General features: G+C 38.7%; 2 non-coding genes across 2 annotated transcripts; one reads left to right on the plus strand and one right to left on the minus strand.

Annotated features, from left to right (window-relative positions):
* The first annotated feature begins 16,660 nt into the window (after window positions 1–16,660).
* On the plus strand, window positions 16,661–16,764 carry LOC148577546 (small nucleolar RNA R71). Its single transcript, XR_015903467.1, has one exon. It is a non-coding gene; the product is annotated as a small nucleolar RNA R71 (small nucleolar RNA).
* A 4,990-nt stretch (window positions 16,765–21,754) lies between these two features.
* On the minus strand, window positions 21,755–21,862 carry LOC148577547 (small nucleolar RNA R71). The gene has a single exon (XR_015903400.1). It is a non-coding gene; the product is annotated as a small nucleolar RNA R71 (small nucleolar RNA).
* Between the last annotated feature and the right edge of the window lie 5,831 nt (window positions 21,863–27,693).

Below are 27,693 nucleotides of genomic sequence, written 5' to 3' on the forward strand. Positions count from 1 at the left end.
TTATTTTCAATCTGTTCTATGAGTTATCACCCTCTTAGTTTGGAGTTTGGTTGTGATTATTTTGTAGGGTTTGATAACTTCAATTTTGGATTGCATCATGGGATTGGAGCATCTATTTTGGAAGGCGCAACCTCCTCTACACTACAATGAACCATACCCTTCCTAATGCATATACCCAACCCAAGGATATGGTGGATTTCACTTTAATTATACACCTTCACCACGATATGCCTATAACCCATATCCCCAACATAACCCCCAATCACCAAATTTTCAAACACCACACGAATACCAACAACCACATTCTTACATACCACCTCAAGATACCTACCAACATGAGTCACATTGATAAACCCCATTTTTAGGGTTTATCTTGTGATGAATTTAGAGTATTTTATCAATCTTTTCTCACATTTATTCAATGAAATAGCATGGTTTTGTTATTCTCCCTTGATTTGTGCTTAAATGTTAAAACATGCTTTTTAGGCCTCAAATTAGCAAACATTGATTCACCTTTGATTCCACTAGATGCCTTGAAGTGTTTGCTAGTAATTTCAGGTTGAAAAGGCTAGGAATGGATCAAAAGAGTGAAGGAGAAAGCATGCAAAATGGAGAACACATGGAAAAGCCAAATAATTGGATGAGCTCATGGACGCGCACGCGTAATGTACGCGCACGCGTGGATTGCAAAAACTTAAGGGACGCGCACGTGTGCTGTACACGTACGCGTCGATGCTGGCACGTGATTTTAAAGTGAAAACGTGCCCAATGAATTTTGAGAAGCTGTGGGGCCCAATCTAAATCAACTTTGGTGCCAAAAACACTTAAAAGAGCCAAGGATTGAAGAGCAAAGGGGGATTCCATCATTCTACACACATTAGGATTAGTTTTAGTTAGTTTTAGAGAGATAAGGTCTTACTTCTCTCTAGGAATTAGGATTAGGTTTAGTTCAATAATCTTAGATCTAGATTTTAATTCATGCTCTCTTATACTTCTACTTCTCAATTCTTTGTTGTTACATTCATCTTTTTTCTATTTTTTGTTGTAATTGATGCACGGAAACTTGTCTCTCAACAATTTTCCTTCGGCAAGTATACCGAATTGTCGTTAAGTAAAAACTCACAATAGAGTGAGGTCGAATCCCACAGGGATTGATTGGTCAAGCAACTTTAATTAGAGGAATGTTCTAGTTGAGCGAAGCAGAATTTGATTTGAGATTTGCAGAAAATTAAATGGCGGGAAAGTAAATAGCAGAAAATGTAAATTGCTGGAAATAAATAGCTAAATGTAAATGGCGGAAAGTAAATTGTAGAATCTTAAATGGGAATGGGGAAGATGCTCATAAAAGTAAATTGTAGAAATTAAAGAGAATGGGTAAGATCAAAAATGGGGAATTCATTGGGCTTAGTGGATGTTGCATTCTCCGGATCAAGTTCATTTTCATCTCTTCCTCAATCAATACGTTCATTGATCTCCTTGGCAATCTTTAGTGATCGAATTACAATTCCTTGTAATTCAATCTCCCAAATCTTGATCAATAGCTAATTCCTTGGTCAATTGCTCATGAGTAGAGATGAAGTATGGTCACTGATTATACCACATGCATTCCCAAATCAAGTGTTGGTAGAATTATAGTCACCATATCCATCCAACCCCAATTTGGTCCAGCATGAGAGAGAATTTATAGCATGATCTCTTCATTCCTCTTCTAGGGTTCAGAAGAGATCCAAGTATGAATAGCTTCTTTTCCAAGATAACTACCCAATTGGATGAAGATTGAAAGCTTTCTAGTAAAATCAAGAGAAAAGATAGAAGAAGAATAATGAAAACTAATATTGATCCATCAAATTACAACAGAGCTCCCTAACCCAATGAAAGGGGTTTAGTTGTTCATAGCTCTGGAAATCGAAAACAAAGATGGAAAATACATTATGAAAAGTAAAACTAGAAGTGTAGAGAAAGTAGAATTATATAGAGAGTAGTTCTCCAATTTCCAACTCCCCCCCTGAAAAGCACTTTTTAATTCAAAACTACCCCTATATATACTACTCTTATGATCTTCTAGTTGGTTCTTCAAGTCTTGGATATGGGCCTTTGGATCTTGAGTTTGAAGCAGTTATCCTCTTCAGTGGGCTTAGCTTTACTTGCAGAGAGAAAGTGTGAAGTAGGCAGGGTGTTTAGCTCAGGACGTTAGTGGCGTTAATGTTAAGTGAGAGTGTGGGTTCGAGAACGTTAGTGACAATCACCTTTTTCACTAACGTTCCTAACCCAGGGATGATCCACGTTAACTTCAACGTTAGTGGCACCAACGTGACCACTAACGTTGCCTCTTGGTCCTTCGTACACGTTATTGGGACTCACCTTTTCCAATAACGTTGAGAGTCCTCACTTCCCCTACGTTAGAGTCCACGTTAACTTAGTTAACGTGGCTCTTAACGTAGGCTTGCCAATCCTTCGAGAACGTTAGTAACACTTACCTTTGTCACTAACGTTCCAAGATGCCCCTACTTCCCACGTTAGAGTCCACGTTAACTAGGTTAATGTGGCTTCTAACGTGGTGTTGATAGCCATCTCCAACGTTAGTGATAAAGGTGAGTGTCACTAACGTTGGCTTCTCTTTTGCTTCCCAACGTTAGAGTCCACGTTAACTGAGTTAACGTGACTCTTAACGTGGCCACTTATGAGTTTGGTCCAACGTTAGTGACAAAGATGAGTGTCACTAATGTTGGCCTTATTTCTTTCTTCCACGTTAGAGTTCACGTTAACTTAGTTAACGTGACTCTTAACGTGGGCTATTATGGCTTTCGAGGATGTTATTGGCGATTACTTTTCTCATTAACGTTGCAAGTTAGCTCCCATTCCACGTTAGTAGTCACGTGGCTGCTAACGTGGTTCTTCCTTGCTTCCTTTGTCCTGAAATCAAACAATAAAGTGCATCAAAGTACTAATCCAAGTCATGAGAGATGCATCATCCAAATTTTCATATAATTCATGAAACATTCTCATGAAATCATGTAAAGTGCACCATGTTTGCTTGAATCAAGATGTAAGTGAAATTTTACCCAAAACTTGCTTATTTCCTAAGAAAATGCATGAAACTACCCTAAAACAGTAAAGAAAAGGTCAGTGAAACTGGCCAAAATGCCCTGGCATCAGTGATTTCTTCTACTTGGTTTCCATACTTGTTGTTGATCTACTCTTGTTTCTTCTATTTTTTTTTTCAATTCAATTTGAGGTAATTCATGTCAATAATGTTCTTTTTGATTGTTTTTGTTAATTTCTTGCAATAATTGTTGTTAGATTTCATTCTTGTTGCCAATTTACTATGCTTTCCTTTTATGCCTTCCAAGTGTTTGTCAAAATGCTTGAGAGGATGTTAGAATAGAATTTTATGTTCTTGGCTGGGGAGGGTAACTTAGGAATTCTTGTGTTGCTAATGTCCAAGTGATTGTTAGTTGATAGCCATTAGCTCTAGCTCTCATTAATTTAATTAGTGAATAGCTAGGACTTATGGACTTGGATTGATATTGCTCATTTGACTTTCTTTTACTTGTTAGAGGATGACTTAGTGGGATTAATCCTTGCAATTATCATATTGTGGTTAGTGATAAGGATAGAGATCCTTGAATGATGGAGGCAGAAATTAGTCGATTAAGAGATTAATATAAGAAATACGTTGCAAGTACAGTTCTTAACTAGCAAAAATCCGCTTATCAATTTAGAAAGGGTTGTCACAAATTTTAGAATAAAATACTGGGAGTAGGAGTCCCAGGTCGTCTCCCAACGAGTTGACAAAAGAGTGCTATTTTATTAGTGAGGAGTTTTCCGAGAATTTGTAAGATGTTGAAGAACAGAAAAAATAAATAATTGTAAACCAAAAGCAATGAAAATTAATAAAAGAATTTATATAATCAAAATAAAAGCCTTGACCCAGAGAAGATTAATTAGAAGTTCTATCCCCGTTGGATTTTTCCAAGTGTAATATTAAGAGGTTGTTGTTCTACTTAGTCATCCCATATAACCAACTATAAACCTCAGGTCCTAATCCTCTCCCCAAGGAAGGATTAGAGTTAGAGACTAGAGAGCCAACCAACAACTTCCAATTAAAATTAACACTTGAGTATTCCAACTCAAGGTTCTCCTATTAATCAACTCCAAAGTTAAGTTAGGAGTCTACTCCATTGACATGAATATAACTTTCATAGAAATATAAAAAGAAGATATGATAAATTAAATAAAATAGGAACTCAAAATTAATTAAAGGTAAAAGTAATTCTTTGCATTAATAAATCCCAAAATGCGACATCCTTATCTGAACAGGGTTAATAAGTAATCATAAGAGTAAAGAAATAAGAAAACAAACTAGAATAGCAACTTTAACGGAGGTAGTGACTCTTCTCAAAATCCAAAGCAAAAGCATAAACTATAAGAACTATGAGTGTGTAGAAAACCTAGAGGAAGAGTGATTTCTCTCTAAGATTCCAATCTAAAACTAAAAACTATCTAAATGAGAATGTCTGTTGAGTCTCTGCTTGTCCCCTGGCTCTAGTATGTGTTTCTAGGCCGGAAACTGGTCCAAACTTGGCCCAAAATTGCCCCCAGTGTTTTCTGCGAATTCTACAGGTAGCGCATGTCACGCGTACGCATTAGTCACGCGTACGCGTCGCTGGTCAACTTCGCATATTATGCGTACGCGTCGCTGCTCGCTGGTTGTCTCCTCTATTTCTTGTGCTCCTTCCATTTTTGCAAGCTTCATCTCCATCCTCTAATCCATTCCTGCCCTAATAAGCCTGAAAAAAAAAGGGAAATTAAAATACACAATTTAAAGCAATATTTCAATTATGGAACAAAACTAGGAAGAAATTGTAAAATCATGCAATCTGTATGAATAAGTGTGTAAAGACTTGATAAAACCACTCAATTGAGCACAAGATAAACCATAAAATAGTCGTTTATCAATCTCCCCACACTTAAACATTAGCATGTCCTCATGCTAAGCTCAAGGAGAAAAAAGAATGAATAGGGGAAAGTAAGACTCATGAGATGCAACCTATGAATACAACTATATGCTAAGATGATTCTGTCTACTTGGTCAAAAGCAAATAAGTTCTTCAAGACAAGCATAAATCAGATTCCACTAATTCAAACCACACAATAAAAGACAAGTAAACTTGTAAGAAGATACCTCATGAAAGCAGGGAACATAGAATTTAAGCATTGAACCCTCACTGGTAGTGTATATGCACTCTAATCGCTCAAGTGTCTAGGGTTAATTCACTCTACTCTTCTCTAGTCATGCTCTCTAGACTTTGTTCTTCATCTAACCAATCAACAAAAAATTAATATACCAATGCAAACATCATAAGGTCTTTTCAAGGTTGTAATGGGGCTAAGGTAAGGGTGAGGATATATGTATGGCCAAGTGAGCTATAATATGAATCTTTGACTAACCTAAGCTCTTACATAACACACACACACACTCTTTGTAATTCCAATTCATGCCTAGCTACCCATACTTCCCACTTTTGCTTATTTCACATACTCATGTAGCCAAATTTTTCTTCAATTTCATCACCTATGCATTGATCTTTTATTCAACTTAGCATTGGGGTAATTTTGTCCCCTTATTTATTTATTTACTTATTTATTTGAATATTTTTGATTTTTTTTATAAACACGAAAGCAAACATAACTTATCAATGCAAATAGGTTTTTAATTATTTTTTTCTGGTCTCACATGAGTAGGTACCCAAATTCCCAATATGTTTTTTCAATAAAATTCAACACTTTCCTATCAACCCAAGCTCCCACATTTCCCCACACTTAATTAATACACAATCTCTATCTTAAGCTAACCAAAGATCCAATTCAGGTAATTAATTGTTCTTCTGCTTAAGACTAGTGATGTGGTAAAATATAGAACAAATGGGGATGAAAAGGCTCTAGATGGCTAACAAAGGTGATTGAAAGGGTAGGCTATTTGGGATAAGTGAGCTAATAACAAACGATGGCCTCAATCATATGCAAGCATGTAAATACACTAAACAATGGACATATAGAATGGAACAAAATATAGATTACAATCATAGAGAAGAAAACACATAAGAATGGAATGTTATGGTTAAATAATGTAACCATGTAATTAAGCTCAAATCTCACAGGTTGTGTGTTCTTAGCTATAATTCATGTTCCAATTTACAGTCTTCAAACAAGTTTAACACAAATTTTTCAATTTAAATTTGTGAAATACTATAAAAAAGGGTCTTGAAAAGAAACTCATTACTCTAACCAAGCAAAACATACATTCAAACAATTATTATCATGCAATATATCCTATCTAATAAAAGAAAAAGTCAAATGTTGGTGTTAAGAGAGAGAAGTTACCTCCGGAAGTCAAGGACTGACCTCCCTATACTTAAGGTTTGGCATGGTCGTCCGTGCGATCAGTAAGGAGCAAGGTAGGGCTGGAAGCGTCGCCTCCAGTGTCTGGTTCGCCTTGGCTGCCTGTGCTGCTGGATGAGGGGGAGTCTGGGGTGTCCTTCTACTCTGGAGGCGGGTGTATACCAGCTATGAGGTCCTTCAGGTAGTTGTATCTGCGCTTGTTACGGCGCTCTATTTGCTCCATTCACTGGTCTTGTTGGTCGAATCTCTCAAGGATCTAAAGGAACATCTGATGGATGGATGGTGCTTGTGGTGTGGATGACGGTGGAGTGGATGAGGGAGGAGTATCCAAAGATGGACCGGCAGGCCGGCTCGCAGAGGGAACTGGTGGCCTGATGTACTTTCCATTCGGGACATACTGGTCAGCTCTAGGGATCATGACCTTCGTTTCTGATTTAAGATAAATTGTCGTGTCGGTATAGAATTTCACACAAAATGAATAAAATCTCGTTGCAAGTATAGTTCTACACCAACAAACAATCCTCCCAATAAAAAATTTGAGTTTTGTCACAAATAACAAACCCCTAAATTTTATAAATTGAAGTCTTTGGACTCTGGGTCGTCTCCCTAGGAATACAATGTAATGCTTAGTTATTGGCTATAAAGGGGTAAAAAGGGGGGTTTTGGTTCATGAGATGGCAAAAAGATAAATTTAGCAAGTAAGTAAAGAAAGTAAGCTAAAGAACTCTTGGCTAAAACTTAGGTAATTGAGATCACCATCCTTGTCAACAAACCGAATATTGATAATTATGAGAGACCAACCTATTCAGTCTACTTCCCAAAAGCTTTAAGTACGTAGCGTTTACTTCTAAGCTTGAAGTACGTCAAATAGATTTGATCACATCCACCCTTAAGTCCTAACCTACCTACCAATTAACTTAGTAGTGGGTTAGCGTCAATGAGTGTCAAATTGATCACCATTGGTTCTCAAATCACCAAATTTATCATACCCAATGACACAAGGTTACCCAATTCCCATGGCTTAGACCAAGAGTTGATAAAACTACTCAAAAATTAAAGAGAGCATTTTATCAAACACATAGAGTGCAATAAAAGTAAGCATCACAAATTGCAAGAATAATAAAATCTAACAACTATTAGGTGCAAGAAAAGTAGGATCACAACTCAATTCATCAATAAAAAGAACATCAACACTAAATTGCATTAAAAACAAATCAAATCCAACATGAGTTCATCATCATAAAAGAGAGCAACACGAGAAATTAACATCACAATTAAGAAAATCAAGATGTAGAAATGAGAAATTATAAAGGAGACAAGATGAGATCAAGTAATTGAACTTGAAATTAAGATAATCTACCCTAATCCTAACCTAATTCTAGAGAAAAGAGGGAGCTTCTCTCTCTAGAAAACTAACTAAAGGCTCATGTTGGCTAAACTAATTGCTCCTCCCTTGCTTGGACTTCAATTCTTCATGAAATACACTCAGAAACAAGTTGGACATGGGCCTGGGCAGCTCAGAAATCGCCCCCAACATTTTGCCTTCAAGTGGGCCATGTAAGAGTATTGGCGCGTGCGCGCCATGTGCGTGTGCGCGTCGATTGTCAATTTTCCCCATCCACGTGGAAGCGGCAGGTACGCGTGCGCGCCCATGGGCGAGATTTCTTTTATGCGTGCGCGCCTTGTGCGCGTGCGCGTCCTTTGATGCACTCCCAATCTTTGTTTCTTCATGCATTCTCTCCTTTGTATGCTTTTCTACTCTCTTCTCCCATCCAATACTTGCCTTATACCCTGTAATTACTCAACACACACATCAAGGCATCGAATGGAATTAAAGTGAATCAAATTACAAATTTAGGGCCTAAAAAGCATGTTTTTACACTTAAGCAAAATTCAGGGGAGAATTACAAAACCATGCTATTTCATTGAATAAAAGTGGAAAAATGTTATAAAATTCCCCAAAACAAGCACAAGAGAAATAACGAAATCGGGGTTTATCAAATCTCCCCACACTTAAACTAAGCATGTCCTCATGCTAAAATCAAGAAGAAGCAAAGGGTATTAACATTTATTTAATGTAACTACTGAATGCAATCTATCTATATGCAATCTATTTACATTATGTAATGGCTTAGTCAAAGTAAATCAATCTCCAAGAATACACATACAAGCACAAGGGCTAAGATATTAGCAATCAAGTAAACTACAATTGAATTGAATCATTGAAATAGTTCATAAACTTGCAAGAGAAGATGATCATGGGTGGAAACATGTAATTGAGCGATCGAACCCTCGCCGGATGTGTATCCGCTCTATGCACTCAAGTGTATGGGGTTGATTCACTCAATTCTCCCCTAATCATGCTTTCCAATATTTGTTTTTCATCTAACAATCAATAATTATTTCATGCATGCATACAAATATCAAGAGGACTTCCCATAGGTTGTAATGGGGCTAGGGTCAAGGTAGGATGCATATGGTCAAGTGAGCTTGAAATTTGAATCTTTGATTAACTTAAACTTCCCACCTAACCTATGACAAACTAAAAAATTCTAAACAAGCCTAGCTATCCATTCTTTACTTTTCACATACTCATGCATTTTCTTTTTGATTACCACACATATGCATTGAATTTATGAAAACTTAAACTTTGGGACCCTTTATTCCCTTTTTGCTGCAAAATAATTTTTTTTTAAATATATATACAAGAACATCATTGCAGGGGATTTACATATGATTAATACATGAGTATGTACCCAATTTCTAAAAATTTTCAATAAAAACATAAATACACTTTTATCTCTACCCAATGTACCTAACCTTTCCAAAATCAAGTAATGAACACTTTCACTAGCTAAGCTAATCAAAGATCCAAACAAGGGACATTTGTTGTTTTTCACTTAGGCTTGCAATGTGCTGCAATTAAGAACAAATGGGTTAAGTATAGGCTCAAGATTGGTTAACAATGGAAGAAAATAAAGGTAGGCTATTTGGGTAAGTAAGCTATTTGGACAATGGCCTCAATCATATAAATGCATGTATACACAAAATAATGGACATAAAAAATCAAACAAATCAAAGATTACAATCATAAGAAGAGAATGATGCACACAAGAATGGAAATAAGTGGTTATGTATGATGTAATCACACAATTAGGCTCAAGTCTCATATGCTTGTGTTCTTGGCTCAAAACATGATCCACAAGTATATAGTTCAAGCAAGTTCTAAAAAAAAAATTTCAACCAATTGGGTGGTACCCTAAAAATAAATTTCTTGGAAATTTTCATCATATTGACTAAGCTTATTCTAATGCAATATTGTGATTTAGAAAATTTAAAAAAATTTTTCTAGTTTACCCCTTTTTCAATCAAAACACAATTCTTATATAAAAAGGGTCAACTAGATTTTTAACAATCCAGAACACCTTTCTAATCACAATCAAAAACTAAGATGCAAAACACACACACACACACACACACACACACACACACACACACACACACACACACATATATATATATATATACTAAAAATGTGCAACTACCAAAACAAGAGCATCTACAATAGCAGATATATACAGTCATCCCAAAATGATCTAAAATATAAAGTGCAAAATAAAATAAGGTAGCAGAAAACATAAATAGATGTCTGAAAGTTCACCATATCAATGCAAACACCGGTCACGAACGGTGACCTCCCCAAACTTTAGAATTAAGCATAGTCCTCGATGCTACTGCTGAAGCTCGGGATGGGGGTCAACAATCACGCCGGGCTCCTCAGGCTCGAGCTGTGGGACTGGGACTGGCTGCAGCTCTGAATGTGGCTGTGGATTCTCAGGGGGCTGCTAGACCTCGGTGGTGGTCTGCGTCTCTGAAGGTGCATCCTGATGGATCGGTTCCTTAGCGAGCTCCTCCTCCTGATCCTGCTCATCAGAAGCTGGAGAGTCTGGGAGCGGCGGTAGCTCGATGCCCTGTGATACAAACACCTGGTCGAGGCAATCGAGATGTCACATGACATGACGCTTGAAGCGCTCTATGAAGCGAAGAAGGTGCTGCACCAACAGATAAGTCGGCTCAGGTACTGGTGGTGGTGGTGGTAAGGATGCTGCAGCTGCTGAAGTAGAGGGGGATCCTGCGACTGCTGCTGATGATGAGGGCTAAGCTGCCTCCTCCACTGCTCTGGCTCATGAACGGCGTTTGGGTGGGGGCTTCTCGTGAACCCACCCACCCCATGGAATGGTGTTCTCCTTGTCATCGTCATCTGGGGGTGGTGGTGTTACATCATCATCCTCCCACGGGACACCTGCCAGCTCTATCATGTTGGTGACCAGTGTAGGGAAGGATAACAAGCCGCGAATATGAGCTCTCCACATACTATGTCTGACCAGTCGGGAGAAATTTATCTCCTTCCCCTCCATCACATGCCCAATCAGAACCAGCATATCCATCGGGATCTCTAAAAAGTGAGTGTTGGGGAAAACATAATGGGCAAAGATCTGCTGCCAGGTCTTGGCCTCCCTCGTCATATAAGCAAAGCGCATCCCCTTAGACTTCTTGTTGTTCGAATCCATTACCCAGGGAGCGTCAGGAGTAGCAATCACACGCTTAAGCACCTCATAGTCAACGGTTATGGAGAGGATAGCTACCTCTGCCTGCCTATAGGCGCAGGTCTCATCAGGACGATGGTGGCAAAGCAGTGCATCTCCAATAGCCTCCTCTGTGATCATAATCTCTCTACCCCTCAGCTGAACTGAATCAATGTTGGCTCGGAAGAAGTTGCAATAAAATTCTCTCACTCATGAAGTGTTCACCCTCCCCAAATCTCTATCAACAAAGTCAATCCTAACTCCAGAATCTGGGTGTTAATGGCATGCCTCACATCATTGGGAAGAAGTAGTTTCTTCTTAATGTTCAGATTTTTCTTCCGGAAGTCGGAGAAGCGACGCTCACAATAGAGGTTTGGGAATTTGACTTGGTCAGTGGATGGTAGCAACTGGTTTTCCCTATCCACCTCATTCAGCAGGTTCTTAGCATAATTTGCATAAGAAGAGGGGGTAGAGGCCTTAGAGCGCTTCCTCTTTTTGGAAGTAGTGGCTATAGCCTTTCCTTTGTCTGACATCCTAAAAAACAGAGATGATACAATATAAGCAGATAGCCAAATAGATACAAAGCACTCAAAGCAAAGCATATTCACGAAGTGAATCAAAGAAAGGAGATTTCTTGGAATACAAGCAAACAGAATTCAGAATGCAAGCCAAACTTCAAACCAAGAATTCAAACCATATTTTGCACATTACTTGTCCATCAAGCTTAGGAAACACCATATCCAAAATAATGATAAAAAGAGTTAGATCGAAAACCAAAAGAAGTTAGTTGGTTAAACAAGTTAGAGTTAGAAATCAGTTTGAAAATCAGCGACATGGTGGTTACTAGTTCAATTCAAAAGAGAATGCACAAAATAAGAGTATAAGTACGTTCACAATCATGAATTGCATCAAGTCATTGATGACGAAATATGGTATAGCTAGAAAGCAATTAATATGAAACAGTCCATCAATCAATGCAATGATCACTAGAGTCAAATGAACTTGTGTTGGTGAAGTCAAATCATAAAAAAAAATCAATCAAGAATTATTCAACACTAAATTCAATAATGCATAAAAGTTACAAGCTAAGAAAAGAGTGAAAAACCTTATGGTCTATGTGGCTTAATGTCAATTATGCACGAACATGTGAATTAATTAGCCTCATAGATTAAAAACTTTCAACTTGTATGTTTATGCAAAAGAGGTCTGACATTTTAAGGAAGTCACAAGTTATGGTCAATTTGAAGGTTTACTTAATCATGCAATGCATATATGCAAGTTAGCATTGCAAGCAAGCAAGGAGTATTAGAAGCATGACCAAAGAACCTGTTCTTGAAGAATTTTCAAAACCATTTGGATGACACAATTCTATTTGACACAGAAATCATCAAATAGAAGTTTGTTACGTCCATCAAACAATGTCAATTCAAGAAATATGATTAAGAAAAATCTGGCAGCATTTCAGCAGTACATTGGCTAAATCCCAAATTTAAACAGTCAAATTAGATCCCATATGAATTCATCAAAAGTCAATGGAACAGAAATCATGTATGAATTCATATGAATGGGGCAATCAAGCCAATAGTGCAGCAATCAAAGCATTCGAAAGAAAATTAAAATAAATTAGCCAGCAAGTAGTTACGAATAAGCAGGCAGCGTCATATACCAAATGAAAAAAGAACAATCTAAGAGAACAGAGTAATTCAACGAAACAGAAAAAATTCACACAGCAGCAAAGATTTCAGATAAACCTAAATCCACTACTCAGCCCAGATTCGCTAACCACCCTAGTTAAACTAAACTATCTAACTAAGCTAATCTAACTAAACTAGCAAAATTATCATAAAGCGGTAAAAGGGAAGCAGAACAGGGGAAGCAGAACCTGGGGAGATAGAAACTGAATGGAGCGGATGAAGGGAAAGTGCAGCAGAGAGGAGTGAGTTGGCCAGAGCGGATGGCGGTCTGGTGGCACCGTGGAGCTTGCGCCGGCGACAATGGGGGCCGCGGCTGTGCTCGTGGCGGAGCAGGGCTGAAGTGTGAGAAAACAGAGAAGGGAGGATTGGGTGGGAGAGAAGAAGAGAGAGGGGGAGGGAGAGGTTAAAGCCGCGCACGGCGACGGTGGTGGTGGTGTCCCACGTGGGTGACAGAAATAGGGAAGTGGCGCGGAAGCGCCATATGTGCTTACACGTAGACGGGAGAATTAGGGATCGGCGCGGACGCGTACAGTGCGCGTCCGTGTGGGAGTGCTGGGCCAGAGGCACAAAAGAAGCCCAGAGTTGGCACAACTCTCGGGTCCTTTGGCCTGGGTGATGCTAAAACGCATCGACGCGCACGCGCACGTTGCGCTTGCGCGTGGATGGCTTGAACTTATGGAATGGACGCGGAGGCGCCAAGTACGCCATCACGTGGGTGAGAAAATAAGGAGTGGCGCGAACGCGTACAGTGTGCGTCCACGTGGGTCGACACACAGAATTGGCCCAAAAGTGGCACAACTCTCTGGTCCTTGGCCCAAAGTGTCGAAATGCGTAGCCGACTGATGAGTGGATAATTTATACGCTTTTTGGCATTTTTTTAGTATATTTTCAGTATATTTTAATTTGTTTTTGTTATGTTTTTATTAGTTTTTAAATAAAAATCACTATTCTGGACTTTACTATGAGTTTGTGTATTTTTCTGTGATTTCAGGTATTTTCTGGCTGAAATTGAGGGACCTGAGCAAAAATCTGATTCAGAGGCTGAAAAAGGACTGCAGATGCTGTTGGATTCTGATCTCCCTGCACTCAAAGTAGATTTTCTGGAGCTATAGAAGCCCAATTGGCGCGCTTTTAATTGCGTTGGAAAATAGACATTCTGGGCTTTCCAGCAATATATAATAGTCCATACTTTGCCTGAGATTTGATGGACCAAATAGGCGTTCCAAGTCAGCTCAAGAATTCTGGCGTTTAACTCCAAAACTGGCACAAAAGCTGGAGTTAAACGCCCAAACTGGCACAAAAGCTGGAGTTAAACGCCCAAACTGGCACAAAAGTTGGCGTTTAACTCCAAGAAAAGTCTCTACACATGGAAGCTTCAATGCTCAGCCCAAGCACACACCAAGTGGGCCCAGAAGAAGATTATGCATTAATAACTCATTTCTGTAACCCTAGGCTACTAGTTCTCTATAAATAGGACCTTTTGATATTGTATTTTCATCTTTGGACATTTAGTCCCTAGGCCTTGGAGGCTGGCCATTCGGCCATGCTTACACCATTATCACTTTTGTATTTTCAACGGTGGAGTTTCTACACACCAAAGATTAAGGTGTGGAGCTCTGCTGTTCTTCATGAATTAATACAAAGTACTATTGTTTTTCTATTCAACTCAAGTCTATTTCTTCTCCAAGATATTCATTCGCACCCAATAACATGATGAATGTGATGATTATGTGACACTCATCACCATTCTCACCTATGAACGTGTGACTGACAACCACTTCCGTTCTACATGCAAACAAGCTTGAATGTGTATCTCTTGGGTTTCTAATCTAAGATTAGAACCTTCCTGAGATCCAAAACGTCTAAACCTTGTCTGTGGTATTCTGAGTAGGATCTGGGAAGGAATGATTGTGACGAGCTTCAAACTCGCGATTGTTGGGCGTGTGAGAGACACAAAAGGATCAATGGATACTATTCCAGCATGATCGAGAACCGACAGATGATTAGCTGTGCGGTGACAGCGTGCGTAGAACATTTTCACTGAGAGGATGGGAAGTAGCCATTGACAACGGTGATGCCCAACATAAAGCTTGCTATGGAAGGGAGTATGAATGATTAGATGAAGGCAATAGGAAAGCAGAGGTTCAAGAGGAACAAAGCATCTTCATACGCTTATCTGAAATTCCAACCAAAGAATTACATAAGTATCTCTATCTTTATTTTATGTTTTATTCATCTTTTAATTATCAATTCTCCATCACCATCTGAATTCGCCTGACTGAGATTTACAGTGTGACCATAGCTTGCTTCAAGCCGACAGTCTCCGTGGGATCGACCCTTACTCACGTAATGTATTACTTGGACGACCCTGTGCACTTGCTGGTTAGTTGTGCGGAATTGTTACAAAGTGTGATTCACATTTGAGAGCTCCAAGTCCTTTGGTGCCATTGTTGATGATCACAATTTCGTGCACCAAGTTTTTGGCGCCGTTGCCGGGGATTGTTCGAGTTTGGACAACTGACGGTTCATCTTATTACTTAGATTAAGTAATTTTATTTTCGAAAAATTAAAAAAAAAGAAAAAAATGTTTTTCTATTTTGTTCTTCAGAGTTTTTAAGAATGAATTCTAGAGTTTCATGATGATCTGTTGAAGTCTGGCTGGCTGTGAAGCCATGTCTAATCTTATTGGACCGAGGTTTCAACTTATCATCACAAGAGCTTGTTGATTTCTATCAATTTTGCTGTTGTTAGCAATGATCTGCTAAAGCTTGGCTGGCCATTGGCCATGTCTAGTGTTTTGGACCGGAGCTTTCATTGAAAGCTTGGCTGGCTTGTAAACCATGTCTAATTCCTGGACCGGAGTCTTAGACTGATGCACGGAAAACTTGTCTCATAACAAATTTCCTTCGGCAAGTGTTCACATGCAAAGATGCAAACAAGTCAAGAAATCTTGAGTATATTCTCTTTTCCACAGCACCATTGAGCAGTTGGGGAAAAGGTGCATAGAGTCTCAGCAGCTCCTGTTTTGATATTTCTGGTTCTTGGTATTCTTTTTCCTCATTCTCTGTTGAGGTATCTTCAGGTTGTTCTGACAGCTTGCTTGGCTTATCCTCAGTCACCTTATCACTTATAGTGACCATCATGCAATCTTCCCATCTTACTTTCTTTGTTTCACCTCTCGGATTCTTCTCTGTGTCACTTGGGAATCCATCTGTGGGTTTGGGAATTTGCTCAGAGAGATATCCTACCTGAGATTCCAACCTCTTGATTGTGTCTCCCTGGTTCTTGAAACTGGCTCGCACTTCCTTCTTGAACACCTTGTTGTCTTGGATATCCTTGCATATGCCTTTAAGTAGATTTTCAATCCTTGAGATTCTTTCATCAAATGATGATAGGTCAGGTTGAGGAGGGTTGTTCTGGCCTTGATATGAATGTCGAGAGGTGTTGTTATTGGGATGTTGAGATGGTCTAGATGTGAAATTGTTTGGATTTGGGCGTCTTTGATCAAGGCTTTGGTCTTGTTGCTTTCCCCACCCAAAGTTTGGGTGATTCCTCCATCCAGGGTTGTAATTCTTGGAGTAAGGATCATGGTTCTGCCTAGGTGAATTCCCAATGTAGTTGGCTTGCTCCTGACTACCCTCTGCTTCTTTATTCACTCCTTCTTGGGTTGTTGATGAAGTAGAGATTGCTGCCACTTGGTTCCTCTCCATCTTTTTGGTGAGGTCAGCCAGCTGTTGGGTAATGAGCTTGTTTTGGGCCAACAGAGCATCTACACTGTTTAGCTCCATTACTTCTCTTGTGTTCCCTCTTTCGGAAGCATAGAAGTAGTCATTCTCTGCTACTGTTTCAATGACATCTATAGCCTCCTCAATGGTTTTCTTCTTGTTCAAAGATCCTCCGGATGAATGGTCTACGGCCTTCTTTGACTCATAAGAGAGCCCTTCATAGAAAATGTGCAGCTGCACCCATTCGTTGAACATGTCAGGTGGACACCTCCTTGTTAGGTCTTTAAACCTCTCCCATGCTTCATATAGAGTCTCACCATCTTGTTGCCTGAAAGTTTGGACCTCAGCTCTCAGCCTATTGATTCGTTGAGGAGGGTAAAATCTTGCTAAGAATTTGTTCACCACGTCTTCCCAAGTTGTCAAGCTTTTCCTTGGGAAAGATTCCAGCCACTTGGCTGCCTTATCCCTGAGTGAGAATGGAAATAAAAGCAGTCTATAGGTGTCAGGATGAACACCATTAGACTTCACTGTGTCACATATTCTCAGGAAGGTGGTTAAATGTTGATTTGGGTCCTCTTGGACACTTCCTCCGAACGAACAGTTGTTCTGCACAAGGGTGATGAGCTGTGGCTTCAGTTCAAAATTGTTGGCATGGATGGTTGGCTTTTGAATGCTACTTCCACAGTTTCCCGGGTTTGGATTGATATAAGAGCCTAAAACTCTTCTATCCTCCCCAGTATGATTTGCTCGACCTCTTCCGCCATGGTTGTGAGCCTCTTCTTCATGATGGTTTTCCATGTTTTCTTCCATGTTTGGATCAAAGTATTCCTCAAAGTGTTCCTCCTCTTCTTCAGCACCAACTACATGTTTGTCTTTTGCCTCCCTCCTTAGTCTAAGGAAGGTTCTCTCAGGTTTAAAATCAAAGGAAGTTGAAGCCCTGCTTCTTCTCCCTGTCATACAACCAACAAGTACAAGCAAAGAGAATAGGTGCAGAAAGTATATCTGTCAGAATTACTGTTAGTGTGAGTGATGCAATATATCAAACAAAAACAGAAAAAAAAAGTAGGGGGAAGGGAAGAAATTAACTAAAACAGGAAGTAAATAACTCAAACAGAAATTTAAATCAAACAAAAATAAAATGCTCAATCTAGTTATCCTCCAATCTAATCATTGTTGATGCACAATCAATCCCCGTCAACGGCGCCATAAACTTGATGCACGGAAAACTTGTCTCATAACAAATTTCCTTCGGCAAGTGTACCAAATTTGTCGTCAAGTAAAAACTCACAATAGAGTGAGGTCGAATCCCACAAGGATTGATTGATCAAGCAACTTTAATTAGAAAAATGTTCTAGTTGAGTGAATCAGAAATTGAGTTGAGAATTGCAGAAAGTTAAATGCGAAAAAGTAAATGACAGAAAGTAAATTGCTGAATCTTAAATGGGAATGGGGGAATTGCTCATAAATGTAAATGACAAAAATTAAAGAGAATGGGTAAGATCAGAAATGGGAAGTTCATTGGGCTTAGGAGATGTTGCATTCTCCGGATCAATCTCATTTACATCTCCTCCTCAATCAATGCACTCATTGATCTCCTTGGCAATCTTAAGTGATTGAATTACAATTTCTTGTAATTCAATCTCTCAAATCTTGATCAATAGCCAATTCCTTGGTCAATTGCTCATGAGAAGAGATGAAGTATGGTCACTGATTATACCACATGCATTTCCCAAATCAAGCATTGAGAGGATTATAGTCACATATCCATCCAAACCCAATTTGGTCCAGCATGAGAAAGCATTTCTAGCTTGATCTCTTCATTCCTCTTCCAAGGTTCAGAAGAGATCCAAGTATGAATAATTTCTTTTCCAAGATAACTACCCAATTGGATGAAGATCGAAAGCTTTCAAGTAAAATCAATAGAAAAGATAGAAGAAGAATAATGAAAATTAGTATTGATCCATCAAATTACAACAGAGCTCCCTAACCCAATGAAAGGGGTTTAGTTGTTCATAGCTATGGAAAATGAAAACAAAGATTGATAATACATGATGAAAACTAGAAGAGCAGAGAAAGTAAAATACAGGAAGTAGTTCTATGCTATTTTTCCAACTCCCAGCAACTCTCTAAAATAATTCAAAGCTACTCCTATATATACTACTCTTCTCATCTTCTAGTTGGCTCTTCAAGTCTTGGGCCTTTGGATCTTGAGTTTGAAGTAGTTCTCTTCTTCATTTGGGCTTGGCTTTACTTGCATAGAGAAAGTGTGAAGTGGGCAGAGATTTTAGCTCAGGACGTTAGGGTTGTTAACGTTTAGTGAAAATATGAGTTCGAGAATGTTAGTGACAATCAACTTTCTCACTAACATTCCTAAGTAAAAGCGACATTAACCTCAACGTTAGTGGCACAAACGTTGCCACCAACGTTGCCTCTAGGTCCTTCGCACACGTTATTGGGACATAACTTTCCTAATAACGTTGAAAAGCCCCCATTGCTCCTACGTTAGAGCCCACGTTAACTTAGTTAACGTGACTCTTTAACGTGGGCTTGCCATCCTTCGAGAACGTTAGTGACATTCAACATTGTCACTAACGTTCCAATGTGCCCCCATGTCTCACGTTAGAATCCACGTTAACTAGGTTAACGTGGCTTATAACGTGGCCATGCTTAGCCATCCCCAACGTTAGTGACAATGTTGAGTGTCACTAACGTTGGCTCATCATTCCTCATCCACGTTAGCCTCCATGTTAACTAAGTTAACGTGGGAGTTAACGTGGCTCATAGTGGCTTGTGTGGCTCCTTCCAACGTTAGTGACAATGTTGAGTGTCACTAACGTTGTTGACCACTCTTGCCTCTTCACGTTAGCTTACACTTTAACCAAGTTAACGTGGGAGTTAACGTGGCATTGTGCACTTAGGCCAACGTTAGTGACAATGTTGAATGTCACTAACGTTTGCTTCCTTTCCCCCTTTTAACGTTAGAGGCCACGTTAACTAAGTTAACATGGACTCTAACGTGGCCACTTGTGAGCATTGGCCAACGTTAGTGATAATGTTAAGTGTCACTAACGTTGGCTCAATTTCCCTTCTTCACATTAGAGTTCACGTTAACTTAGTTAACGTGACTCTTAACGTGGTAATGATGGCTTCGAGAGCGTCATTGGCAGTCACTTTTCTCATTAACTTTGCAAGTTACCTCCCATTCCTTGCTTCCTTTGGTCCTGAAATCAGGCAATAGAGTGCATCAAAGTTCTAGTCCAAGTCATGGGTAATGCAGAATACAATTTGTCACTAAACTCATGCAAAATCCTCATGAAATCATGTAAAATGCACAATGTATGCTTGAATCAAGGTGTAAGTGAATATCTACCCAAAACTAGCTTATTTCCTAAGAAAATGCATGAAACTATCCTAAAAACAGTAAAGAAAAGGTCAGTGAAACTGGCCAAAATGCCCTGGCATCATAAACTAGCATTGCAATGATTCCTGGAACTCTTATTAAAAATTTTGAATCCCTTTATTTTCTTTTCCACTCAGTTTTCGAAAAACCACAAAAAAATTTTATAAAATCATAAAAATCAAAAATATTTTATGTTTCTTGTTTGAGTCTAGTGTCAATTTTTAAGTTTGGTGTCAATTGCATGCCTCTAATTTTTGAAAATTACATGCATTACGTTCTTCATTAATCTTCAAGTTATTCTTGATGATTTCATTGCTCTGATCTTTAAATTCTCTTGTTTTGTGTGTTTTGTTGTTTCTCATATGCATTCTCAATTTGTTAGTGTCTCTTATATAAAAATTTTTAAGTTTGGTGTCATGCATGCATTGTTTGTTTGATTTGAGTTTCCTAAGATTAGTTGTATTTTGATTGTTTCTCATCATTGAAAAATTAAAAAAAAAATTCAAAACTATGTCTTTTCAAGTCAATAATACAGAGAATTGAAGATTCAGAACATTCAGCAGAGGAATCAAACATAAAAAGCTGGGCGTTCAAAACACCCAGTGAAGAAGGAAAACTGGCATTTAAACGCCAGCCAGGGCACCTGGCTGGGCGTTTAACCCCCAAAATTGGACGTTAAATGCCAGAATGGATGCCATTCTGGGCGTTTAACGGCAGGATGACACTAGAGGGAAGATTTTGTTTTTAATTCAAATCTTTTTCAAATTTTCATAATTTTTCAAAATCAAATCTTTTTCAAATCATCCCTTCAAAATCAATTTCTTTCCATTTTTTTTTATTTTCAAAAATCCTTGATACTATTAATGATTTACTTCAAAATTTTCAAGTTGTTACTTGCCTATTAAGAAAGAATCAAATTTTAAATTTTAAGAATCATATCTTTTAATTTCTTGTTAGTCAAGTAATCAACTTTAATTTTAAAACTTTCTTTTTTTAATTTGATTTTCAATCATATCTTCTCAATCATATCTTTTCAATCACATCTTTTTCAAAATTAACTCTCAATCATATCTTTTTGATTTCTAATTTCAGAATCTTTTTCAAAAATCACTTAATTTCTTTCAGAATCTTAATTTTTGAAAATCTCAATCAAATTTTCAAATTTCTTTTTATTATTTCAAAATCTTTTTAATTTATTTTCGAAAATTCTTCCCCTCTTCTCACATCCTTCTATTTAAGGGACTAACACTCCTCCTCAAGGTGCAATTCGAACTCTATCCCTCTTAATAAGTTCGAATTCTCTTCTATCTACCTCCTCCTTCTATTCTTCTTTTCCTCTGACACCTTAAGGAATCTCTATACTGTAACATAGAGGATTCCCTACTTTTTTGTTCTCTTCTCTTTCATATGAGCAGGAGCAAAGATAAGGGCATACTTGTTCAAGCTGATCCTGAACCTGAAAGGACCTTGAAGAGAAAGCTAAGAGAAGCTAAAGCACAATTCTCTCTAGAGGGCCTAACAGAGCTTTTCAAGGAAAAAGAAGCCATGGCAGCCGAAAACAACAATGCCAACAACGCAAGGAAGGTGCTTGGTGACTTTACTGCACCTACTCCCGACTTCTATGGGAGAAGCATCTCAATCCCTGCCATTGGAGCAAACAACTTTGAGCTTAAGCCTCAATTAGTTTCTCTAATGCAACAGAATTGCAAGTTTCATGGACTTCCATTGGAAGATCCTCATCAGTTCTTAGATGAATTCTTGCAAATCTGTGACACTGTCAAGACCAATGGGGTTGATCCTGAGGTCTACAGACTTATGCTTTTTCCTTTTGCTGTAAAAGACAAAGCTAGAACATGGTTGGATTCACAACCTAAGGAAAGCCTGAACTCTTGGGAAAAGCTAGTCAATGCCTTCTTGGCAAAGTTCTTTCCACCTCAAAAACTAAGTAAGCTTAGAGTGGAAGTCCAAACCTTTAGACAGAAGGAAGGTGAATCCCTCTATGAAGCTTGGGAAAGATACAAGCAATTGATCAGAAGGTGTCCTTCTGACATGCTTTCAGAATGGAGCATCATAGGTACATTCTATGATGGTCTGTCTGAACTATCCAAGATGTCATTGGATAGCTCTGCTGGAGGATCTCTTCATCTGAAGAAGATGCCTGCAGAAGCTCAAGAACTCATTGAAATGGTTGCAAATAACCAATTCATGTACACTTCTGAAAGGAATCCTGTGAATAATGGGACAACTCAGAAGAAGGGAGTTCTTGAGATTGATACTCTGAATGCCATATTGGCTCAAAATAAAATATTGACTCAGCAAGTCAATATGATTTCTCAGAGTCTGTTTGGAATACAAGCTACACCAGGAAGTACTAAGGAAGCTTCCCCTGAAGAAGAAGCTTATGATCCTGAGAACCCAGCAATGGAAGAGGTGAATTACATGGGAGAACCCTATGGAAACACCTACAATCCTTCATGGAGAAATCATCCAAATCCCTCATGGAAGGATCAACAGAGACCTCAACAAGGTTTCAACAATAGTAATGGTGGAAGAAACAGGTTTAGCAATAGCAAACCTTTTCCATCATCTTCTCACCAACAGACAGAGAATCCCAAGCAGAGCCATTCTGAATTAGCAACCATAGTCTCTGATCTAATTAAAACTACTCAAAGTTTCATGACTGAAACAAGGTTCTCCATTAGAAATTTGGAGGCACAAGTGGGTCAGCTTAGTAAGAAAGTTACTGAACTCCCTCCTAGTACTCTCCCAAGCAATACAGAAGAGAATCCAAAAAGAGAGTGCAAGGCCATAACCACAACCCACACGGCCGAACCTGGAGAGGAGGAAGAGGCAGTGATCTCTACTGAGGAAGACCTCAATAGACGTCTACTGGCCTACATGGAGTTCCCTGATGAGGAACCATGGGAATATGAGGCTCACACAGAGGCCATAGAGATTCCATTGAATTTACTTCTGCCATTCTTGAGCTCTGATGAGTATTCTTCCTCTGAAGAGGATGAAGATGTTACTGAAGAGCAAGTTGCTAAGTACCTTGGAGCAATCATGAAGCTAAATGCCAAGTTGTTTGGTAATGAGACTTGGGAGGATGAACCTCCATTGTTCATCAAAGAACTTGATGACTTGACTAGGCAGAAATTACCTCTGAAGAGACAAGACCCTGGAAAATTCTTAATCCCTTGTACCATAGGCACCATGACCTTTAAGAAGGCTCTGTGTGACCTAGGGTCAAGTATAAACCTTATGCCTCTCTCTGTAATGTAGAAGCTAGGGATCATTGAGGTACAAGCTGCTAGAATCTCACTAGAGATGGCAGACAATTCAAAGAAATAGGCTTATGGACTTGTAGAGGATGTCTTGGTAAAGGTAGAAGACCATTACATCCCTGCTGATTTCATAATCCTAGAGACCGGGAAGTGTATGGATGAATCCATCATTCTTGGTAGACCCTTCCTAGTCACAGCAAAAGCTGTGATTGATGTTAACAGAGGAGAATTGATCATTCAAGTGAATGAAGACTCTCTTGTGTTTAAAGCTCAAGGATATCCCTCTGTAACCATAGAGAGGAAGCATGAAGAGCTTCTCTCAATACAGAGACAAACAGAGCTCCCACAGTCAAACTATAAGTTTGGTGTTGGGAGGCCACAACCAAACTTTAAGTTTGGTGTTGAACCCCCACATTCAAACTCTAAGTTTAGTGTTGGGAGGTTCCAACATTGCTCTGAATATCTGTGAGGCTCCATGAGAGCCCACTGTCAAGCTATTGACAGTAAAGAAGTGCTTGTTGGGAGGCAACCCAATCTTTAATTATCTATGTTAAATGATGCGCATAAACTAGTTATGCCACGATTTAGGAAATTGCACGATCGGCAAAATTCCTTCCGGCAAGTGCACCGGTTATCGTCAAGTAAAAACTCACAATAGAGTGAGGTCGAATCCCACAAGGATTGGTTGAGTGAGCAATTCGGATTAGAAGTGTGTTCTAGTTGAGCGGAATCAAGATTTAGATGAGAATTGCGGAATGTAAAATTGCATGAATTAAAGAGCGAGAAGCTAAATTGCTGAAATTAAAAGGGATGGGGGTGATTGCATGAATTTAATTGCAGAATGTAAAGAGAAAGTGGAAATCAGAAATGGGGAATTCATTGGGTTATAGGAGATATTGAGATCTCCGAATCAAAACATGTTTATCTCTTCCTCAACCAATGCGTTCATTGAATTTTGCTTGGCAATCTTATATGATTGGATCCCAATCCCTTGGCTCACCAATTCTCTCTAAAAACAAACAAATGCCCAATCCCTTGGTTTAAATGTTCATAAGAAGAGATGATGCTCGATCACTGATTATACCACACAGTTTCATGAACCAAAATTTGGTAGGATTACATGTCACAATATCCATCCAAACCCCAATCCAATTCACTGTGAGAAAGCTTCTCTAGCATGAATCCTCCATTCCTTTCCCAGGGTTCCGAAGGATTCCAATTATGGGTAGTTTCTTTCCCAAGACAACTACCCAATGGAATTAGATCGAGAAGCTTTCTAACAAAATTCAAGAGAAAAGATTGAAGAAGAAGATAAACTATTATTGATTCATTGAATTACAATAGAGCTCCCTAACCCAATGAAAAGGGGTTTAGTGAGTCATAGCTCTGAATTCAATTTACAAAGATAAAAGAAAATGATCCAAAGTTCTCCGTGTGTAAGTCCCCCTCAGGGGCTGGATTCCCCTTCAATCCCCCGTTTTTCCTCAAATGCAGAAACTAAGGCCTTTAAATAGGCTCCCTAAATTACAAAATGAAAATGAAATTCAAAGCAAATTACAATCAAATGAAAATAAACTATTCTAGATGATTCTTGTGGCCTTGATTTGGTGTTGTTGATGGGCCTTGCTTGCTTGAAGGGTAGAGTGACATAATTGATCCAAAAAGGATAATGATCCATTAAACTACACTCAAACGTTGCACCCCCCTTTCTTGAGTCGTCACTTTGTTCTCTTGTCAACCTTGCCAATTTGATGCCAAATATAGACTATTATACCTCGTTGGAAAGCTATGGATGTCAGCTTTCTAACGCAACTGGAAGCACCTCAATTGGATTTCTACAACTCGAGTTATACACCATGGAATGTGAAGAGGTCAGCTGGCCTGATTGCATGTTGGTACTATGCTCTTCTATGCACATTACGGGGCTGTTTTCTCCCTCAATTTTTAGTATCCACCATGCATGCCATATATGCTTGGAAAGCTCTAGATGTCTTCTTTCCAATGCATTTTGAATCACCTCATTTGGAGTTTTGTAGCTCAAGTTATTTATGTTTGAAGAAGGCATGGTCAAGCTGTTCCATATAACACGTTTAAGCTCCAGTTTAAGCTTAAACTGGAGCTTAAACGCTGGCACTCCCTGGAGGCACAAGCTCGAGCACGTTTAAGCTTCAGTTTAAGGTTAAACTGAAGCTTAAACGTGGAAATGAGAAAGCAACCCTGGAGGAGAAAAATAGTCGAACACGTTTAAGCTCCAGTTTAAGGTTAAACTGGAGCTTAAACGTGGAATGCTCCTGGTGCCTTTCTTACTTCTGGCGTTTAACCTCCAGTTTAAGGTTAAACTGGAGGTTAAACGTGGAAATGCTCCCCTGGTGAGATTCTCACTTCTGGCGTTTAACCTCCAGTTTAAGGTTAAACTGGAGGTTAAACTTCAATTCCAGCATTATATGGCTTGGTAGTTTAAGTTCCAGTTTAAGCTTAAACTGGAACTTAAACTCCACATGTGATATTCAAGCTTCCTTTATTGATTTTGTTGCTTCCTTGCCTAGCCTCTTCTTCCCTGAAATCATCCAAACAATTGCATCAAAGTCTTGCAAAATTTCATGAGAAATCTTCCATTCATAGCATTCAAGTAATATAACTAAAAACTCATGGAATTTGCATCAAAATCTTCATGTTGAATGATTTAAGACAAGCATGACTATTTGGCCCAAATGATTACTTAAGGCTCAAGAAAATGCATAAAATAACTAAAAATAAAAGAAAAAGGCTAGTGAAACTAGCCTAAGATGCCTTGGCATCACAACACCAAACTTAATCCTTGCTTGTCCCCAAGCAAGTTCTGAATTATTGAGAAGAAAGAATGAAACAGAAAGTAAATTCATTAGCCATATCAGTAAGTAATTGACATTGATTAATGGTGTGTTCATGCAGAAAGTTGTTGCAGCATCACTTTATTGTTTCTTAGGTAATAATGTCACTTTTTATGTTTCCACTAAAACACTGCTATGGCCTCTTGTTATTCACATATCCTTGGCAAGTTTCTTTTCTTTGTTTTTCTTTTTCTTTGAGCTTATTTGCTCCTTGTTGCTCAGTGTCATGTGTTGCACAAGCCTTTGGCATTTTCTTTTTCTTATCAGTGCACTACACATATCCACTACAGGCATTTTAGTTCACATTTCTTCTTGAGACATTGGTACCCAGCACCTCTTTGTGTACTAAATGTTTTGTATTTAGGTTGCTCTTGATAATGGACTTTTGGTTGATAATCCCGGGTTAGTTAACCCAAGTTACCAAGTGTTGAAACACTCCTCAGAACCTATTCATCCAAGCATATCCTTAATACATAAACACCACAGGCATTTGTCTCAGAAGTTCAAACCATTGGTGCCTAGCTTATTTTCTCAATTTTTTTGCTTTTTGGTTGCCCTTTTTCAGTGGCTTTTTCTTCTTCTTCTTCTTTCTTTTTCATGGCCAAAGACATTTATTCATCAAGATCCATAGACAGCATCCTAAATTCCACTAAAAGTGACAATTCTAACTTTATTTCTTAGTGAGCTGACTATTCAATCAAACATGCATACCACCACTTAATCTTATTTGATTTCTTACTAAATGGAATTGAGTTACTTTTGTTCAAACTTTTCTTTTATTTTTGGAAACAGAACAAGCATGGCAAGCATACATTTAAGCAAGTGAAGTTTATCCAGACACTTAGACTATCACTTATTTGGAAATTAAACAAACAGACAAACAAAAACTGCAATGACTCAAACTTAAAGCAGGGGTGCATGCAAACTTCCAATATCAGCAATTCAAAGTACAAGCAATTAAGTGACAATACAACCTTTTAGCATCTTCTTTGTTGTTCATCATCCTTCCTAGCCTTGGTGTTCTCTTTGATGATGATGTATATTCCTTCCATGAGATTGATTGTCTTCCTGCAAAGCTATTAGAAGTTGCTTGTTCCCCAAGCACTTTGAGAATTGGTTAGCATGCATGTATGTTTGTAGGCCTCTGAACTTAGATTGGTGTGTGAACACCAAACTTAGTTCCTTGCCATATGCAGCAATTTGGATCATATGCAGAAAACCTCATGTGCTTTTATTAAGAAAATAACTATGAACTAGAAATTAAACTATTGTTTAAGTAGTTTCCCTGATTGGTTGGAGCTAGTGACTAGTCATGCTGAGGTAGAAATGTGCTTTTAATGAAGTTTTTGGTGGAACACCAAACTTAGAATCTCACATTCACCCTTGAATTGTTTTGGTGTGCAACACCAAACTTAGCTCCTTGCAATACAGATAAATCTACTTAACTCTTTTATTGAAATAACTAGAAAAGAAAAACTACCTTTGGTTGGGTTGCCTCCCAACAAACGCTTGTTTACTGTCATTAGCTTGACATGCTGTTCCTGACTTTCTTCCTCTTCCTCCAGTTTGTTAAGAGGAATGACTTCAAGTGGATAAAGGAGCTAGTTAGTGCCCCTTGTTGTGAATGCCTCTTTCCAGCAAGCTTTCCCTTGTGATTGGCTTGAGTGAACTTGCTTGTTGGCTCAGGAGTTGGATTGTTCTTCGACCTTCTCTTCTTCATGGATATGGTCCT

This window comes from Arachis ipaensis, chromosome B1, assembly GCF_059453495.1.
Source record: "Arachis ipaensis isolate K30076 ecotype BB chromosome B1, ASM5945349v1, whole genome shotgun sequence".
NCBI classification, from domain to species: Eukaryota; Viridiplantae; Streptophyta; class Magnoliopsida; order Fabales; family Fabaceae; genus Arachis; species Arachis ipaensis.